This window comes from Thermobia domestica, chromosome 6 (genome assembly GCF_964235325.1).
Source record: "Thermobia domestica chromosome 6, izTheDome1.hap1.1, whole genome shotgun sequence".
Lineage (NCBI taxonomy): Eukaryota > Metazoa > Arthropoda > Insecta > Zygentoma > Lepismatidae > Thermobia > Thermobia domestica.
The window spans coordinates 79,343,372-79,356,343 of NC_137459.1; the positions used below are offsets into that span (position 1 = coordinate 79,343,372).

The 12,972-nt window shown below is 32.6% G+C and overlaps 1 protein-coding gene across 5 annotated transcripts in view; it reads left to right on the forward strand.

The window, feature by feature from the left end:
* Window positions 1–2,573: 2,573 nt before the first annotated feature.
* Window positions 2,574–12,972, forward strand: part of LOC145688072 (cell adhesion molecule Dscam1-like) — a 1,774,182-nt gene continuing 1,763,783 nt past the window's right edge. For all 5 annotated transcript variants that reach the window (XR_014131839.1, XR_014131838.1, XM_081761792.1 and 2 more), the window contains exon 1: window positions 2,574–2,701. The gene's annotated coding sequence lies outside the window, so the exon portion shown is untranslated. The remainder of the gene's footprint in view (window positions 2,702–12,972) is intronic.

Consider the following 12,972-nt stretch of genomic DNA (forward strand, 5'->3'; position numbering starts at 1 on the left):
TATTAGAGACACGTATAAAGAAGAATTTCTCATAGCGTGTACTAGAAAAAGCTCTCTTTTCATTCTTCAAAGAAATTTCGTGTTTTGACAAGAGTTATTTCCCAAAAAAAGCCCCTCAATTGATATTAAAAATGGATATTTTTATTTATTTTATAGACAAACTTAATTAATTATCAGGATTATATACTTGTAGGCAGACAAGAGTATATGCATATTAATCACCATCAGCTTCTAATACCTACCGTTAGAGGAAGGGTAACTCTTGGGCCGCGCCGTGATCTGTTAAACACATGAAATAATAAAATCGCTTATAACTCAGACACTATTAGTCCTGTACTAATATAAGTATACATTTTTTTTGAAAAAGCATAAAATGGTAAAAAAACGTTTAGATGAAACATGTTCTCCCAGTTCGATCTTGTAAAGAATTTGTGGCTAGAATCTGACGTCACGCGCAATCAATACTGAGTAAAAATGAAAATAACGAGGGAACCATTATATTTAGCACAAAAATGCACTAAAATAAAATTGAAGAAGACTATTAGACAAACAAAATTAAAAAATGGATGCTCTAATTCCAATTATTAGGGCGATATAGTGAATAATAGAAACGGCTTAAATTTCGGCTTTCCCCTCCTGTGAGGTACTTTTTCTGGGATCCGGCAGTTTTGTGATCAGTGAGGGGTATATATTAAAAAATAATATCAGATGCCAAATTGTTACATGGTTTGCCCTTAGAACTCAATTTTTGAGCCCCGATGCCTAGACAATTATTAAGCTCCAATTATTCAAACAATTAAATATTTAATAGAAACTACAGTTTTTCATTGATACAGTGAAAAGTTTATCCTTAGAGCATGTGAGTTTGTAGTAGACTACATCATGTTTGTGTATTCCCTGAACCTTTATCATCTCCTTCCACTGTTTTTTATTTTGCCAACTATTCCAGAAAGATGCACTTGCATGTATCTACACTTTCGTAGTCCACAGGATGTAACAGATGGATTTTATTTTTTATATATATATTTTTAAAATTTTTTGAAGCATTCAATACCTCATTTCTAACTCATTTGTTTTGTGTTTTCAACAATTTTAGAGTTTTCACTTCTCGAAAACTATTTAAATATTCGAAACGAAGGTAACGAAAATGTAATTTATAATATTATATTTGCAGCGTTGTTAATAATTCCTTTTGTTTACAGTGTAGTTAGGCTAAATGTAATATTTATGATCAGTCCTGCTCTTGTGCTTTTGAAGACATATTTTGTGTTGATTGTTGTTCTGTTTCGAAAAATAAGATGTTTAAAATTTTAAATTTCATGCCTTCTCGAAATATGCCAGACTTTTCTTTCTTTTATTGTCTTTTAGCACTTGAAACAATTACTTTTTTGATAATAGCCTGATAACTACTCTCTTTAACATGGAGGGCAGTCATTAACAACTAGATGCTTTCCAACGTTGTAGTTTGCTGCTCGTGTTCTCGACAAGCCGGACAAAGAGAACAAGTAAAAAACACCAAACCTTCCGTTAATAGAAACCAGTGGTGGCAAGCAAACAAGGCATAGCACATGATTTTGGAGATACACTACTCGTGAATTCATGAGTAATCGAACACTGGCCACACTTGTTTTATCCAATTCTATCTATTTCGTTCAATCCCTATTTTATCGTAAAACACCACTCCTACGTCATACATTGGCGAGTTACATGACTGATGTAGAACATAAAAAAATAGAAATAAAAATAAATAAATAAATAACTTTAAAATATTGTAGGAATGTATCCATGATTTTATGATCCCTTTTCTCGTGAAAATTTAATCGGAAAATAAAATGGTGCATTCTTGACATATTATGGGGTTTCATTATGCGGAAGCTGGATGTAATTTTGCTTTTTGTCAAGAGCTTGTTGATATTATACCTGGGATATACTGTTATTTTATGCACATTCAAAATATGCATCCAGCAATTCATTTTTAATCGTGTCATTCATTATTTACGTAACACCTTGTGACAAAGTTGAATTGTTCATTTTCGATGTAAATAATTGAAGGAACGGGGGAAAATGCTAAAGTAGAATTATTTAACTACTTGCAGTTTGTTGCTTAATATACAAGTGTTAGTGATCGTAGTTTTTTTTTCTCAACTCTAGCTTTGACCTTGGCATTCGTACGAGCAAAAGGCTAATTCGTCATGCATAATGAATACGTGGCGGGTTTGAGGCGTTGGGATTCTCTATTTTCCCCTCAGGAAGCTGTAGCAAGATACAATATGAAAGCGTTCTGGTGGAGTCGGGTCGGATTGGAAACCAATTAAACCAATCTTGAAACATGGGAAGCTTGCGTGTGGAGTCAATGTTGGTTCTCTCTCTCTTCCTCTCTCTCTCTCTCTCTCATTCTCATCTCACCCTTCTCTCTCTCTCTCTCTCTCTCTCTCTCTCTCTTTCTCCTCTCTTGGGCGAACATCACTCTTCTCTTCGAAGTCACTCGATAAGGTGCGAAAGTTTCGGGTCTAGCGTAGCGCACGCGCAATCATGAGTACGGCGGGAATGGGATCTTCGGACCATGATTCACTAAAACCAGAAGGCGCGTGGCAAGGGATTCGGCACGCCGTGAAGCAACAGAACAGTTGTGAGCGAGTCGTTGTCGCGACCGGCACGGGAAATCAACGACCTCGGTGAACACATTGCATCGTCTTCATTGGTAAGTACAATTCTTGACTCGTCCTTTTGTCGTTAACTGTAGCAATTGAAACATTCTCGGAACTATAATTGGATTATCGTCTGCGTTAAATGTAAATGACAGCCTGGGAAATAAAAGTGTTCGTGGTTAATTTTTGAAGTAGAAAATGAGATTGGTTAATAAAATTTAAAAAAAAATACTTAACAAATGTACTTAATAACCAGTGATAATCGCATTATTTTAATTTACGTACCACTCTGGAAATTTTGTTCGGAACATACCCCCTTTGAGATTGTGCATTCATCCAAACATAATGAATGATTTGGTTTTCAAAGATGAAAACAATAATTCTTAGTAAACCAAACAATTAAAAAACAATTATACTTAAAATTACATTTTGTATACGTCAATATTTATTGTGTAAGTGTCTTCTTGTGACGATCGAGCAGAAGCTACCCATTCAAGTATTATAGTCTCGTTGGTTTGGTTTCATAAAATAAGGTTCAACAGGGTCTCCACTCAGCACGATTTGGTTCCCTTGCACGTGTCCCGAAGCAGCTGTAGAGAAAGATCAATTTTCTCATTTGGAGCATTAAGGCAAAGCATGTTTATCATATCTCCCAGCAATTGCGCTAACCATTTAGATTATGGGATAAGTTGGCTAGACTATCGTTTATTGCGTTTGCATGATTGCCACGTTCATTGTGATGCAAGAGAGTCCTCAACGAAGATACGATGATCAAAGAAGCCTTTTAAAAAAATACTTCGTACAGACAACAGCATTGAAGAGCGGAATTGTTTACAGTATTTATCTTGGAAAGAACCTCTCAAATATTTTGATTCAAATAAATGTTATTCTCAGAAAGGCAAGATGAAACATGTTATAATATTATCGTTTTAATTAAAAGTGTTAATTTATCAAATACACAGTGAGAACAAATATTAATAATAATGAAACCGGACGATTTCAAAAATTCAAATGCTCAAAATTTACAAGATAAGTTAATTAATCTTGGCTACGTATAATGTGATTTTACTCTGGATAACACTAAAAGATAATTTTTATTTCACTGTCATACATTATTTCGTCTTTTACCTTCTCATACGTGCCAAACGTTAAATAATACTTATTGACTTATTAAAGTATCACTTTCCTTTTCTGCGTTTTTTAAATCATGAAGCGTAGATCTTATTCCAGTAGCGGTTAACACGTGATTCTGTTGAGATATATCTTTCCAGGTTGCATGGCGCGTGTATCAAAACATATGTATCAAGAAGTTTTTTTTTTTGTCTATTCGGTGAACTGAAATTTGACGTTTTTTCGTGTAATTACCAGCGAAATAAAATATAATGAATCACATGACACCATATTCTTTTTTCGTGTAATGGAATTTATTACTGACAATGAAGAAAATATCTTAAAACACACATTTTTTATGACTACTTAGAATTATATTAACACTTTACGAAGCAATTCTTTCATGATCATATTTTTTTCCTATTATTGCATTTAAATATTTCAAATATATGTTATTTTATACATTTGCGATATATATAGTTTCTCAATCTAAAAGCAAGAAAAATTGACGTTTTTGTAATAAGAATTTTCTCAAATCCGTATGACATGACTAATGCTGTTTTACAAGAAGTATATTATGAATGTTTGGAATTATATATAGATATATACACCTAAGTATTCACAGCACGTGAATATGCTATATTTCACCATAACACATTAACAATAATGCATATATATACATATGTGTTGTTCGTGTTCACGAAAGTGTTAAGCAAACAAAACCGAAATTAGAACTACGTTCTCGTTATCAATAAACGATGATAACATAATTGTGTAAATTTAGAGATCAGTGGAGGAACATGCAAAATTTATTACAGGTAAATAAGTATACAGTATATGTAATATATACGGCTTTGACATCCATTTATTTGCATTTATTGTTTTACGTAATGAATATTTATTTTTATACTGCATTTAAACTCACTAAAACTAGAAAACTAACGCTGTGACCTTTGAAACCCGATTATTAAACGTCATATTCATGAAAACTCTTCATTGATTTCTGCCCTTAATTGCATTTGAACTACCTACCAGGATCAGATATTGCTTTGGAGAACTTTAATAAGGCATGATTATTTTAAACATTAACATTTTATGATATTGTAAAGTGATGGAGGTAGTTGACGAAAGCTCTTAAATTTGTAGTAAATAATTTGTTGGATCTGTCAGTATTCGAACTTTATGTGCTATTACCAAATTTATTGAATGAGCTATTTTTTTTTCTTAATTTTACTTTCATACAAGTATTGTTTTTTGTCTCTATTTACGCAAATTCTCTAAGATTTATTTTTGTGGGGGGTTGGTGTTGTTGTTGTACTCTCTACGATACATAAGCTATCTTATTTTTTTCAAAAACATTACGGATATAAACTCTTTGTCCGTAGAGAATTGCAGAAGTGGAATTTTCACGAGTGGTTGATACAATATGGAAATAAATATTTTAAAAAAAATGCTGCAAAACGTAATTATATCATTGCAAACAATGATTGGTTTTGTATCCGTTATATAACCATAATGCAGTAACGCAGGAGTCCGACATATTACCATAATTAATACCAATATAAGTCGTACCTTCCATCCAGAAACGGCCTGCATACCACAGCTTGAGAAATCATGCAGCCATGTTCTTTTCCTCACAGGAAAGCATAGTTTCACCATAATGTCGTAAATTCTAAAGCTTTATATTGTGTTCTTACTTTAGTTTCTGAAATTCTACGCTAAAGAAACTACCAGTTAATTAATATTTTGTTTTTCGAATTCTATTTTCTCGAATAATTTTACTTAATAGCTATCTTACAATTACACAATTTATATACATGTTCTTTGCTAAATATAATTATTGTTTGAGTGACTAACAGAAAATAACTTTATAGCTTATGTTTTTCATCTATAAAACAAAGTATCTGCAACTATTAAATGATTACTACAAGATTTAAACGTATTTACAAACAATATAGAAAATACGTTAGACTGTATTCTGATGTCGAACCAGTAATTTGTTTAATTTTGAAAAAAAAAAATGAGTAACATGTATTTTTTACATACATAAGCTAGCTGGTATAGATGCGAGATAAATATTTTCTTACTGTGTGCTATATGTTTTACTAATGACTTCAGATTTTTTTTGAGTTTAAAAAGTCACAAATTACAGAAGAAAAAATCTGCCCAGTTAACACTTCTTTAACACTTCGATAATCTTGTGCTACGTGTGAAAAATTTTATAAACTCACTGGATACTTCGTTCGTTTAATAGTATGTTACGCAATATAAAGAATCACGAAAATAATTAGGATGTTGCCTGAAACAGTAGGAATCTTGGTTACACAATTTCTCAGAATTGGAAAAGAACCTTAAAAGTTTAGCAAGAAAGTAAATTTACGAGCATATTATAAATGTTATTAGCCATAATTATAAGATTTTATGGATAAAATTAACCATCAAAACTTACGTTGTTTTCAGTGAATCTTGGACAAAAATGAGTGGAAAATTCGAAATTTAGGACGATATTCTAGGTTCAAGTAACGAAATGTTGTGAGTTAAAGTTGTTTTTCAGGTCTCTCTCTCTCTCTCTCTCTCTCTCTCCCTCCCTCTCTCTCTCTCTCTCTATATATATATATATATATATATATATATATATATATATATATATATATACAGAGATACAGATTGTCAGCAAATACGATCGTTGAATTTTACTTTACTTTTCTGTGCAGCTCCGAGGCTATAAAAGACAGGGCCTTGCCATTTGCACTGGTTCTGAACAATGTCAGGAGTTGATTCCTGTGCAGTTGGCAGTAGGATAGATCGTTATACATGTTCTTGTCACACAGCGCACTTCTCTCCTCACCATATTATCAAGCCTTCTAGAGAAGTAGATTCTAGTACTTAGACACAGACCCAATGTGTAAATGCAGAAGTTTATATCTAATAATTTTGATTAGCTGCTGCAGGTCTATCTGACTTACTTCGGTCTGATTTTAAAACATAACAATTAATTACATCTGAAAATCTATTATCTTTGAGAAAACACACTGAACATCGAAATTAGATAAATCTACACGGTGTATATTGTTCAATAAATAAGTGAATTTATTTTGTCTGGCATCTAAACAAAATCCACTGCCTTCATTTAAATTTAAGGCGCTTTATCTATATATCTGTATAAAGTTTCATTTCACGTTTTACGAACTTACTAAGGACTAAATCGTTCTCAATTTTACTTTTCGAAAATTACATAACGTAAGGAAACTAAAAATGTTATTCACGAATAATATCTAAGTTGATTTTCAATAGTTAACATATTGGTATTAATTTAACTTAAAGCCATACAGATCGTGTCAGGAAAAACAGCGTAACTAATAACAGTTTGTATACTGCTCTCGTATTACTGGAAATTCCCAAGTAGTTGTAACTTTGTTTATACACTGAGAAAAAAAAAATGTAGGTGACGTACTTAAAAAGATAGGTTACATGCGTAATTCCTGTAGTTTTTGGACTTAACGTACAGCAGACGTATAACTGAAAACGCATGCTTTATAATACTTTCTGTATAAGTGTTCCATCTATACGTACTTTCCGTATGAAACAATGTAGGCGGGCAGGATCTCACATACAAATGGACGTATATAACATCTAGCTGACGAAGATAACATAAGTATATACATGTGATATACGGAAAACTGTTAGATGTCAGACATCTTGCAACGGCATGATGTAACATCTAAAGGCAGTGCCTATGTAGCATACGGATAACGTATGCTCCGTACTGATTTCTATAGTAAGCAAGAGGATACCGTATATTTGCACAATATACCGCTGACCGGAGAACGGATTTTTCTCCGTGTATGAAATATCAAAGTACTATATCGTAGAACTACTTTTGCCTTATTTACTAGAGCCATTACAAAGGTTCTACTTCCTACGCACACGCGACAATGCATTCATATTGTCATATTAAATATGAACCATACTTTAGTCAAGTATATTGTACGGACGCTTATTGACTATTTTAACCATATTCTGAAAAACACTATCTCGTGTCAAATTAGTAAACAAAATGGGTGAAATCAGATGAGTACTACCGGCGATTTTCCATTAAAATTGAATATACTAGATCGGTATGAATATGTGTCTTCGTATCTGTCATACAATTTTATATATAAAAAAAATTTATGGAATGAGTTATAATCATTAAACATTATTTTGGTTAGGAACATAATTAATAGGCACGTCACCAATGAGTGGAATACTCACCTAGTCGCGAAGAGTTGAATTACTTTGAAATAGCGTAAATTACATTGAATATGAAGGAATGCCAATATATTTTGTGAATAAATTTGTTTGTAAACGAGAAAAAATATATCTACCTAAGTTATTCTATCTCTTATATTCATTATGTAATAATATTAATAATAATAATAATAATAATAATAATAATAATAATTACAACGGTATTAACAATTGCACAAAAATATTTATTTTTGACCTTAAATTTTACCGAACATATTTATTGAAAGACGCGATGCTCCTACATAGTATGTTAACACAAGCACAGACGGTTATTTAATAAACGCGGACATTTATTATACGATTATATCCAAAATTTGAGGAGGTACCAATCAAAGGCGTGTATGTCACCAAAGCATTCCAATTAGATGTTATTTATTTATTTATTTATTTATTTATCTCCATCGAATAACATACAGTTCGAACCATAGAAATACTTGCCCCTATATTTTACCACACGAAGTTATTGTTTGCACGTAACCCTATCATGGCCGTAGAGAGTTTTGTTTTCATATTGCGTAAAAACTGTTCCAGGTCAGCATGTAACTTTCTGAAATACAGCTCTTCAGTTAACCTTCTTTAAAATAAATCAAAACTATCCAATGATCATATAATTAGTTTTCGCACTTCCAATTGGCAAGGATTGTAAATTTCTCTTAATTTCATATCAAAAACATATGAGTGGTGTATTAAAAAAGTATTTATGAATTATTCAGAAGCCTACAAATGAATCAGCAGAAAGCTCATAAAATCTCTCTCGGTTTTAGCAGATTTAAAACTGAAAAATAAATATTATCGATGTTGGAAATGAACGCCCAGCTTCATGGTGAATCGTCCTCATTATTAAGTCATTTGAATACAATTGAATTTCTTGCTGGGGTTTGATATAAAACTGACATTTAAATGTCAACAAAAAGTAGGTTGTGGAAATGTATTTATGATCTTGATTACGTCATTTTACGTCACAATGTAATACTTTTAAAAAATATGTAATGATTACTTTTTTACACATGATACAGACAACTCTACATGTTCCGTGAAGTCACACTCTCAGCGTATCTAAGTGCAAATAAAGACGCAGGAAATCTTTATTTATGACGAAAACATTTTTGGCTTTTTTTTTTTTTTTTGCCATGTTTCAAAACTTGCGAAAATTATTAGCGAAAGTTTTAACATAGAAATAATATTTCATTCATCAAACATTTTATTAGAACGATTTTAATCTTAGGCGGCTAGACATATCAGTGAAGTCAAAATATTTTCTTTCTAACGGTATTTAATGTTTTTTTTTTGTAAGAAGAAGTCAAAAAATGTTTAGATTATAGTTTTCTATGTATCTTATATCATTAAAAATAACTCTTTGCGCAAAACTCTTTAGAGGGCCAGCGTAACACGAAAAGCGACATTCCGACACGACTAGGACGTTGGCAAAATATGATTAGGACTAATTATAAAGTATTAGTACACCTGCAGTTATATATCAATTTATTGATATTCAATATTATCCGACAAGAATCAAATTTGTTTCAAGCTGCAGTGCAAACAACGGAGAATAAGAAACAAGATAACAAAAGCATCAATTAAGTGTCTGCTGTCATTTCATTATAGGACGTTTCAATTCATCTCGTTGTGTATACATCACATTATAGCGTTACAATTCATAACCTTGTAGCAAAATGTGTTAAAATACTACTAGCATTTAAATATGATAAATTACTTTTTTTTTTGTTGTTGAAGAATCCTAACCTACGAAATTGTGTCTAATTTTAATCTCTAACTGTAAAGGTGATTATGTGCGGATTTTGTATAGCGTTCAGAACTTGTTTATTGATTGGAATATATATAATTAATTGGAACATAGAATTAATCAGAAAGAAATATATTGTTATCTACAAGAAACTATTAAAATACACAAAATTATTTATTCTCAAACTGAATATGGACAGAATTAAGACATTTATTATATTTTATTCTTCTGCTAAGTTAACATGAAATAAGCCAATACTATGCTGTTTTCCTAACATACAAGTATAGATGAGGACAATCAATGTTACTTACAGTTTACGAACAATGTAAGGACAGAACCAGACAGTTTAGATTGTAAAACGAAATGAAATGAAATATGACATCCCACGGTTATGCCGGTTAGGCTAAAGGAGACGGTGATGATGATAGATGAGTGAAATGGTGGATTGAAGAAAGTGGGAGGAAACGGGAGAACCCCGAGAAAACCTACGTGCACGGTGTTTGTCCACCACAAAGTCCACACGGCGTGAGCACGGCGCGAGCTGAGATCGAACCAAGGGCCCCAAGCACCGGAGGTGAACGCTCTACCACTGAGCCACCGCGCCCCCACAGTTTAGATTGTCTCAACCTTCGATTGGAAATAATACAATAATGTGTTTGTATTGTATTCTTACATACCTCCTCTTCCGATGCAAAGACGCGAATACGATTAAAATATAACAAATAATAAGGAATAAATACACATGCACATATTGGGTGTATCAGAACTCAGGGGCCATAGGCTAATTTTGTTATGAGTAAAGACATGTACAAGTAGTGTATGAGGAAAGTTGTTGGACATAGGTCATTTTCAAACAAAAATGATTTGCTTTTTCAGACCCATTAGTCGTTTCGGCTCCACACTGATAACGCGTACTATGTTAAATAAATAAATTAAAAAAAACAAAAAAAAAAAAAACGTAACTTTTCCAGTTCTTCGGGCTGTTCGAACGAAACTTCAGTGCATGAGAGAACGAGACGTTGAGCATGTGCATTTTTATGCGAAGGAACCTAGAACATCTCAAACTTGCTTCTAAAGAATGTTGCATTGCTAGTATGGTGAGAGCTCAAGAGAACAACCTGATAAACTGGCAACATTGTTTTTTTTTATTTATTATAGAGCGTCTTATCAGTGCGGGCCCAAAGGGTTGACACGGTTGGAAAAAATCCACCATTTCAGATTGCAATCCACTTATTTCAAACAATTTCTCCGTCTTTGTTTTGATTTAATTTGAGTTCAGTTTAGCGTACCTTTCAGCAGTTAGGCTATATGAAACCTGAAACTATACCTTAATGTGTGAATCTGGACCACATGGGCTCCCGTCGGGAATCAAACTCGGGTATCCCACACCAAAGACACGTATGATATTCAAATTGCCACTCCTCTGTCTTAGAACCCTTCATATGCTCGTAGATGAATAATTACACATAATCTTCAGGAAAGTCAAACATTTAATCACACATTAACATACTGTTAAAAGTATGATCAGTATTCGAACCCTTAATAGTACAAACTATAGATTAATAGGACCGACTATATATATTCTAAAGCTGTGATTTTCAGAATGTGATTTGCTAACTGCCCAAACATTCTCTGGCTTAACATTAAGTCAATTTCTCATATACTGGCAACAATAATTTACTAGTACAGTGACATATTGCGAACAGTGTGCACATACAATTTAAACATCACACAACGTCACAGCTTGTCTATGACTTATTCATTCTAGTTGTTATTTTTAAACACTGGGGATATACGACAAATAAATGGGGAAGAAACCTATTCAGGAATCGTATAAAAAACTTTTATAGCTCACGAACTCTAAATCTAGAGAATACTGAAATCATACTTGGGCAGATATGGAAAATTTTGGTCAATAATGAGCCAATCTTAAGGATTTATCTTGAATTTACAAACGTAGAACGACTTTAGTAGTACTCAGAAAAAGCCTGGAAAACTTACTTAATTTCTTCTTTTGATAGTTTGCAAACTTCATGCCGCAAAGAATACTTTAAAACTATGTTGTTCTTAAGAGTCGTTCTAGATGAACGACTAAATATACAGTTTTCACAATATAAGGCCAACGAAGAGGGACATTCAAAACCATGAGATTATTAACTCAACATTCCATGAAGAATACAACATTACCAGAAAGCGAGTATCCTATGAAGTGAACCCACGTTTGTTTTGTTTTTTTAAGGAACGAGCAAATTGCTTCAGAATACTACGGAAATGAACCAATTTCTCAAAACTACTAGTCTTCCAAACCAAATACTGTACAGTTGTATATACCATAAGATCATACGAAATTACAAGTATCAGCATCAGCATTTAGAAATGACTTTCACTATTATTCTTATATTTCTACTTCATGATATTTTGCTTGTAGAAAGGATGTAACAATTAGACGCTAGTTGTAAAATGTCTGTACATGGTGAGGAGGAAACAGTTTGACGCTTCTTTCACATTGAGGTGGCGATTTGCCGTCGCCAGTCGCGGCAGTTTGCCGCGTGAAAAGTGTACCCTTTCATATTGCGTAGCGTTTTGCCGCGGATGAAAAATATGCGAGGAGGGTTGCTGTGCAACTGAAGAAACAAAATCTTGCGACTCTTAACGTGTTGTGGTGGTCGCAATGGACAGACGCAAAAAGTGTCTTCTACTCGCCTTGTAAGACAGAGAGAAATAAATAAATAAATAAAATAAAACAGTAAGCGAAACATATGGGTTAACTTTTTTTTTTTTTTTTTTTTTTTTTTTAGAGAGAGCTACCAAGAGTGCTACCTTGAAAGAGATTTTTCTATACTGTTACTACAATTGATAGACTTGAGCAAAATAGGGGCAAGGTTCTGGATATTTAAAATACCATCCCGATATTCACCTGTTGTGACTGGGAAAACCAGGATAAAGTCCTTTGGGAATAGTCGGTGGTTAAGATCTATCCCAGAATCCCAAGTCAACACTCAACCACTCAACCCAAGGCTGGTCTGTTGGTATTATCTTATTATTATTATTATTATTATTATTATTATTATTATTATTATTATTATTATTATTACTATTATTATTATTATTATTATTATTATTATTATTATTATTATTATTATTATTATTATTATTATTATTCGGGTTTATTCGTTTGTT